The following is an 8,248-nucleotide window of genomic DNA, read 5'->3' on the forward strand; positions in this document are numbered from 1 at the left end:
AGGACAAATTGTGGAGAACCTAAGGGTAGCCTATGCCATTTGGATGCATTTCTTTCAAGCTCCAAATATCCAACCCTTCAGTCGCTAAAACAAAAATGGGTCTAATTAGTAATTGGGTGTAAAAGGAACTAGGCCTAGCTAGCCTGACCTATTTATAGGCTATCTAAACCACTTAACCTGAGGGGCTCCCCCGCTCTCCCCCACCTAATGATAGGAGACACCTATAATGCCCTACCTTAACATAGGGGGCTAGACCCCCTTTAAGGAAGTGGAACTGGTTGTTTGGGTAAGCCAATTCCTTCTAAGCATGAACCCATGAACTCTTCCCCGATGCACAAGTCTTTTTTTTCAGCATACATAATTAACATTCAATAACTGCAGTTGTGAGAAGATATGTGAATTCTATTTTTAAGATTGCTCTTAGTGGTTTATAGAGACGCACACGGTTCTCTCTGCTTGTATATTTATTAAAACTTTGTGCCATGAAATATGCAGCATTATTTATATATATAATATATATGCTAATTATATTTATTTATTTCATTCTCAGCTGTGAAGTTTTTGTCGATGCCACAATTAGGATCATTCATAAGCAATCCCTTAAAAGGGACAAGCTTATGGAGTCTTTGCCATGTTTTATTGAAATCCATGGGTGGCATAATCATCCCCTTGATTCTGCAGATGCTCTTAATCAACTGAGAATAACATCAAGTACCCGAGATACATTCGAGAGATACTTTGAGCAAGCTCAAATAACACTTTTCTTGAAATGCAGTCAAACTTAGTGTAATGTTCTTGTATTTACCTGTTTTAAAGTTTTTGTAAAAAGAATTTTACTATAATCATTATCTAGTGGAATTAAATTCAACTAGAAAACCTCAATGTCACAAATTATGATATTGTATGTAAAATTTCACATGGTAATTTTATATTGATTATACTGAACAAGTAACGTTAACTCTGCTGATAATGTCACTATAGTGAATATAGGCCTTTATAGGAATGTAGAAATTATAGTCTGTGTTTATTGATGTACAATGTTATCCCATATTTCATGTCCCTTTTTCAGAAACTCTCACAAGCAACAGCTCTTTCCCTTGAAAGTCGTGAACAAATTAATTAAGTACTGTATTTCCTAAGACATATGCTTAAGGCTGATATCACAATTTTGAGGGCTACCCTTTTTCAAAATTTGTAGTGTCGATATATATGAAAGTAAATTAACTGCCTTTTACCATCTTAAACTGCAAATGGCATAACTAATGATTTATTCACATAATTAGCTACTTCAAAAAGATTTGCCTTGCATGCATTCATGAATTTTTGTGCTTTTAATTCGGTATTACTCCCTAATAGACTAACTAAAAGATGTTATTAATATACAATAAAATTCATTGACTCAATACTGTGATTGAAATGTAAGTAGTTCTTCAATAATATTCATGTTTGAGGCCTCAGAATGTGATTTCCTTGATCACCGGATCAGTGATTGCAGAGTATACTAGGGCAATGCAGTAATGATGCTACTGTAGTTACTATTATTTTAAAATGATAACCTTAGCCAAGTTTTAACTCTTTCAAAGGTGGCGGTGAATGTAGTAGATATTATAAGCACTGAGATCTTGATATGAAAATGTGTATATGTATCATCCAGGTTTATTTTTGTGTTGAAATGCGATTGTCAGCTAACATTAGGATATTTACAGGTATGACAACAGCAATAGCTCACAGACACCATCTTATGAAATTAGATTTGGTTGATGATTTGAGAGGACAAGCAAACAAATATGTCAATCCATCTCTCAAATCTGTGGAATATATGCTGACCCAATGGGTAAAAGAACAACATGGTGGATTGAACATGTTGTCTATGTTTTATGCTTTCCACAAGTATGCAGCTGATAACCCAGAAGTACAAATTAAAGTTGAGCACAACGGTGGACGATTCTGTGTGGTTTTGGTAACTCCCTTCATGAAGAGGGTTCATGAACATCTAAGAGAAGCCTCGGAAGTTGTTTTTGTAGATGCCACAGGATCTTTAGACCAACTGAACACAGCTATCGTTCACATTATGTCAAGATCAAGTAACATTGACCAGAGGTTTGTAGTTTACATGAATGATTTTATTCTTTATTTTATTTTTGCGTATGTTAACTTTTTCAGAGGCATGTTGGCAAGATTTTTATGGCTAAATAGCATGCTTTCAAATACAAAATCCATGCTCACTCACGAGACCCTGGGATTTTTTGGGGAGCCACTTATGACTTATTGTATTGCAAATGGGTCTGCTCCATACTTTCATCCTAATACTGCACTTCACTCTAACTACTACAGGTATTCTATCACTAGATTCCTACCTTCACTCAGAACTCGCCTAACCTCTTGAAAAACCTTTCTAATTGTTGACTTTGCTTTGATGGTATGGAAGTTCAGTACATACAATATATATTTTCCTAAGCAAAAATTTAATTTGTATTCCTCTTTAAGTGATACTACTTTCCTGGTGCCAAGCACAGTCACCTCCAAGAATTTTGTTAGTCTACTTTTTTTCCTTACTCTTCTTTGGTGAACAAAATTTAATGAAGTATTTGCATAATGTTTTACACATATACAGTACAATGTGTAAATGCAGTTAGTAAGAAGGTGTTTGTGCCCAAATAGGCCATTGTATATTACAGATAATGCAAATATGATGATTTAATTTATAATTCTGTTTGTTAACATCCATATCAGTCATCATGTTTTCTATAAATTATATTTAATGTTCTGTTTTGCTTGGCAGGCTTTGGTATGATTGAGGAAATGCTAGGTGAATGTGCTTTCTATGGCAGAGGAGCTCCACAGTCATTCATGACTGACAACTGTGAAGCTGAAAGAAAAAGTCTAGCTGCAACTTGGCCCACAGCAAACGTTTCCTATGTATTTTCCATCTGCTTCAGCAGGTATGGCGTTGGCTATTGGATTCTAAACATAGAATTCAAAAGGATAATCGTCAAGACCTTATGGCTGCCATGAAAAGTCTTGTTCATGCTAGTTCAAAAGCAGAGTTTAATAAAGTGTGGCAGTCTCTCCAGTCCTGTTCTCTCATGGCTACATATCCTATTTTCAAAAGGTAATGTGAAATAGTCCAGTTTTAGAAGCATTCAGTGCACTATTGCTTCAGTTATCTGTCCCTATAAATGTCCTTTTTTTGTATAGTTCATTAAAGTGTAAAGTCAGTTACCATTGTTTATAATTCAACAAGTTGGTATGAAATCCAAGGTTTTTGATCCTTTTGAATGAAGAGTTGAACAGAATTGAAAAGAAAATTGATTCTATCACTAAGTTTACTCTTTAAATTGCAAGTTGTATGTCCTGTCCTGCTGTTTGATTAACCATTTTAATTTCCTTTTGGCATATTTAAATCTTGTTTTAATGAGCATATTTTCTTTACTTTCAGTTATGTGGCATCCTTGGTTGAAAGGAAGGAAGATTGGGCAATAGCTTTTCGAGCTGGTACATTGTTACGAGGGAACCATATAAATAATTTCTGCGAGTCAACAATGTGCATAATCAAGGATATTGTTCTCAGTGGGTAAGGATTAATAAGTAGTACATTATACAGGTAATATTTGTCATTACATCATTTAAGAAAGTACATATACTGATAATTAATGAGTCTGCATATGCGTTTAACTGATGCTACTTTTACTTTTCTTGAGAGTTGCTGAGGGTGGGTTGGAGTTGGGTGGATGTTATTACTAGAAATTTCACAAAACTGAAGTTCTCCCACTAAGCAAGTGATGACACTGCCTTGATAGTTGCCATGACCTCTTGCTGAAATTGGTGGGCTCTGATCTTAGTAGAGTGTGTGTGTATCTCTCTCTCTCTCTCTCTATCTATCTATCTATCTATCTATATATATATATATATATATATATATGTGTGTGTGTGTGTGTGTGTGTGTGTGTGCGCTTGTTTTAGATACTACATAATAATAATAATAATAAAAATTATATTGGCATAAAAATTTGGAAAAACTACTCAGTAGTATGCATATTGAAAGGAACAGAAAAGAACAAGTGGTATCCAAATAGCTGAGAATTGCTCCAGTTTAATTAGAAACCTCTATACTGCAATGAAAATACTATGGGTCAAAGGTCTCTGGATGTTTTGCAGTTAATTGTATTGATTGATCTGGCAAATATGATTTGTCCGTAAGCGTAGAAAATCATTTTTTATGGAAATGTCTTACCTTGAAAGAGAGAGAAAAGGGACATATTTAAACCCCTGATGGCAAAATTTAAGAAAAAAAAAATTCTGTATATACTATTTAAAACTATGCTGGCAAAAGTTCAGGTTAAACTACATTAATTTTTGTAACAGACTGCCCTATTTTTAGTTTTACTTTATCAAACAGTTTGGATTATTTCTTCATTTTTTTTTCAGATGCAAGGCATACAACACGGCCCAGCTACTGATGTTTATGGTCGAGATTTTCGATGTATAAATGAGGCAACGATTGGTCGATGTGGCCTTGAGTAGGCGGCATGTAAAGCCAATAGTCTCGACCAAGATTGCATTAGACAGCGTTGAATTGGTTGGCAATTCTAAATATAAAGTACAGAGCGAATCTGATCCAACCATAAAATATGATGTAGACCTTGAAATTGGACTGTGCTCTTGCATGCAAGGCCAAACTGATGCTATTTGCAAGCACCAAATTGCATGTGCCGAGTTTAGCATGACTTGTGTGCCAGCAATTTTTAAGTAGCAGTGAAAGTCGTCATCGATTAGCAGTTTTGGCTGTTGGCCAAGAGAAGGTCCCTGGTGTGGCATTTTTTAGAAAGTTGAATGAGGATGGCGGCTTTGAGATCACTGGCAACGCAGAGATAAAAGAAATTGTTAGTGAGAAGACAGAAAATCTGGATATGGAAGAGGAGCCACAGGATCCAATTTCTAGAACAGAGACAATGTCATCTTCAGATGATGATGATTTTGCCTCTAGGAAAATATCACATGATGTTGCAGATACCATAGTTAGAGTCAGTGCACTGAAGAAGTTCCTCGGGCGTCTGGATTCCGTAAAAACTGCAAACCAGTTGAATAGTTTGCTGCATTGCACTGGAAGTGCAATAAGGAATGGTGGAGCTGGGTGAGGTAAGATACCTTGTCAGCCAACCTCCATCGCAAGACGCTCAATGGCAGGCCAAGGGGAGCTGCACCGCTGGTAAAGGCCGTCATCCGACAGGTGCTGTGTCCTCACAACCTAAACGTCCCCGTAATTTGGCTCACAACATTTCCTGCAACGTGGCCAATGGGAAATTCATGGCAAAAATCATTAAGTGAAAAATAGTTATATTTATGTTTTTTTTTATATATTTGATTCAAATGGAAAATAGGAATCCTATTTTCGAATTCATATTTCTCACACTTCACAATAGTTTTTGATTAGTGTTAAGGCAACGTATTAATTTTATGTATTTATTATATCTCTTAATACATGAATTATTCCATTTTTATTGTGTCTGGTTGACAATGGAACTGTGCAGTTTTGAGTCAATCAACTTTGGTATGATGTACAATGTGAGTACTCTCTTGTATATAATATACTTTTGCATAAAATAATCTTTTGTAAACAATTTTTTTTCTTATATTCCAAGCTATGCAGTTGATTTTAAAATTTACAGTGAAATATCAGCAAAGGAAAGATTTTTGGTATCCGAGGCTGCAATGGCAATATGTATAATATAAGCAAAGCAATAATTTTGCATAGTTTATGATATCTGTACAACAAAACCTGAGCATGGCCTTGGTTGTAATACACAGCGTAAATTTGTGCTTTATTACATATCTGTGCAAATTGAAAAATTTTTCTGGTATATTTTTCATTGATTAGAATGAATTTGCTACTCATTTCCGTTGGATATTATTAAAAGAATATGCTTTTTTTTTATTGCAACATAGATTTTCCCTAGCAACTAAAATAAAGGTCTATATTTCCTGTCTCACACCATGTATACTTCCGAACATGAATTACCATCGTACTCTAGCCTAACCTGACTAAATATGTACATTTCAAAAACATGGAGTCAAAACTACAAAACGACAATAGAAAATATATATGTATAAAAGCACCAAAGAACAAATCAACTTGCAGAAGAAATATACTATATGATCAACAGGGCAAAATTTGTGCATTTTGAAGGGTACAACGATCCCAAATAAAATTCAAGATAACTAAAATTTTAAACTGTCAGCCTACTTCGTGTACTAAATGCCTATAAGTGTTGAGGCCAATATGAGTAGTTGAGTCATTTTTTCAATGGGTGAAGTATTACGTAACGAAACAGCTGATTGACATGGGATCGTAACCCTTCTGGTGTGTTTCATTGAGCAATGTTGCCAGCCATATAACTTGTGTATCTCGGTACTTTTTTTAATAATTATATTTACCAATATTATAACTTCTGCATGAATTATTATGTAATGAAGTGTTTCATTGAGCAATGGTCCCATATGTCTTGCATATCTCAGTTATGATGCATAAGCGCCAGCGTAAATATTAGCTGGTACAACATAGTTGACACACATTTTCTGTATACATCTATAATAACTATATTTACCAATATTAAACCTATTATATAAGATTAATATAACTGGTGCTTCTGCAAGAATTAAGAAAAGCGTATACGTGGTAGCGCTGGGAGGGCGGAGTCTCACGACGTCTCACGACGTCACCGCTACAAATCACGCTCTGATTGGTTCTAATATCCGAGAGGGTCTATTTCCATCCAGACTTCAGGAATATGCGTCCCGGTTGAGTGGCTGACCATGATGTGTAGGATAAATTGTGATCTGGGAAAGATTCCAAAGAAATGGGTGAGCGAAATAATCGTTCCTTTGAATAAGGACGTAAGAATTATGAGGACACAAGGGGAAATAACTGCATGTGGTATACAAAGACCTAGTAAAAGCAAAGTATGTCTAATATGTTGATGAAAAAGTTACTGGATTAGGGATCAAGTCAGTCTACGGTGTATGTAGGGTATGCCTCCATGGTGCTACCTAATATCTGGTTTGGGCATCATAAGAAAAGAGTCTGGAATAAGAGTGTGGAGTAGCTAACTTTTTTTTTTTTTTTATCCTGCAATGTGGATTTGAAATAACATAAATATACTGCCAAGACCTGTATAAGAAGCTGAAAATGTTATGTATGAATGAATGAAAAAATATTATGGGGCAAATTCAAACAGATTTATGCAACGAAGTTGAGAAGAATGGAGGTGGTTGATTCGTGGAGCTGTCTGGGATTAAATGAAACAGATGATGGAAGATGAGATAAAAGATAATTCACGGAGTAGTTGACGCAAAGGAGGTCACCAAAGTTTGGATGTCTGAAGGGAATGTTCAACAACTCTCCTTCATGACAAGAAATTGTGGATAATGACTGAAAACGAAAGAAACAGTGTATAATGCTGTATGAAACTCTCAGCCATGGTACATGAAACTTTTCGCCAAGGCCCGGTGGTGGCCAGTGTTGATGGTACCTATAACAGTGCCGGACGTACGATTTTGACTAGCTTTAAACTTATATGATATAAAAACTACTGAGGCAATGAGGTCTGCTATTTGATAAGTTTGATGATTGGAGGGTGGATGATCAACATACCAATTGCAGCCCTCTAGCTTCAGTAGTTTGTAAGATTTGAGGGCGGACAGAAAAGTGCGGATGGACAGACCAATAGCCATCTGAATAGTTTTCTTTTACAGAATACTAAAAGTTGGAATATTTTGTTGCATAGCATAATAATTAAATAATACACAAAAGATGATAAGCACAGAAAATAAGGGACAATTGTTACTTAGTAACAAGTCCACTTACTCCCAGTGGTAACAATTATTTGCACAGTAAGTTAGTGACTCCGATATCAAGTGATATTTGTTGCTAATATATATATATTATATATATATATATATATATTATATATATAATATAGTATATAATATATATAATATTTACTATGTGTTGCTACTTTTCATAACGCATATATCTTTCTCTTTGATGTATGAAATGTTATATAAAAGGGTTTTGCAACATTTTCAGATTCCTTATTTAGCTTAGAGTTACAGGATGTCTAAAAAATGTATGTTCAGATTTTGCATAACATAATTTAAAAGTTAATATAAACATAGAATGTGAAAAGAGAGAGAGAAAATTAACTTTGTACGTTCCAAAAATAGAAATTGTTTCCATTATATGTCAAAC

At 34.9% G+C, this 8,248-nt stretch overlaps 1 pseudogene; it reads left to right on the forward strand.

The window, feature by feature from the left end:
• Window positions 1-569: 569 nt before the first annotated feature.
• Window positions 570-5,138, forward strand: LOC135211499 (uncharacterized; annotated as a pseudogene).
• The last annotated feature ends 3,110 nt before the right edge of the window (window positions 5,139-8,248 follow it).

Source organism: Macrobrachium nipponense, chromosome 4 (assembly GCF_015104395.2).
Source record: "Macrobrachium nipponense isolate FS-2020 chromosome 4, ASM1510439v2, whole genome shotgun sequence".
NCBI classification, from domain to species: domain Eukaryota; kingdom Metazoa; phylum Arthropoda; class Malacostraca; order Decapoda; family Palaemonidae; genus Macrobrachium; species Macrobrachium nipponense.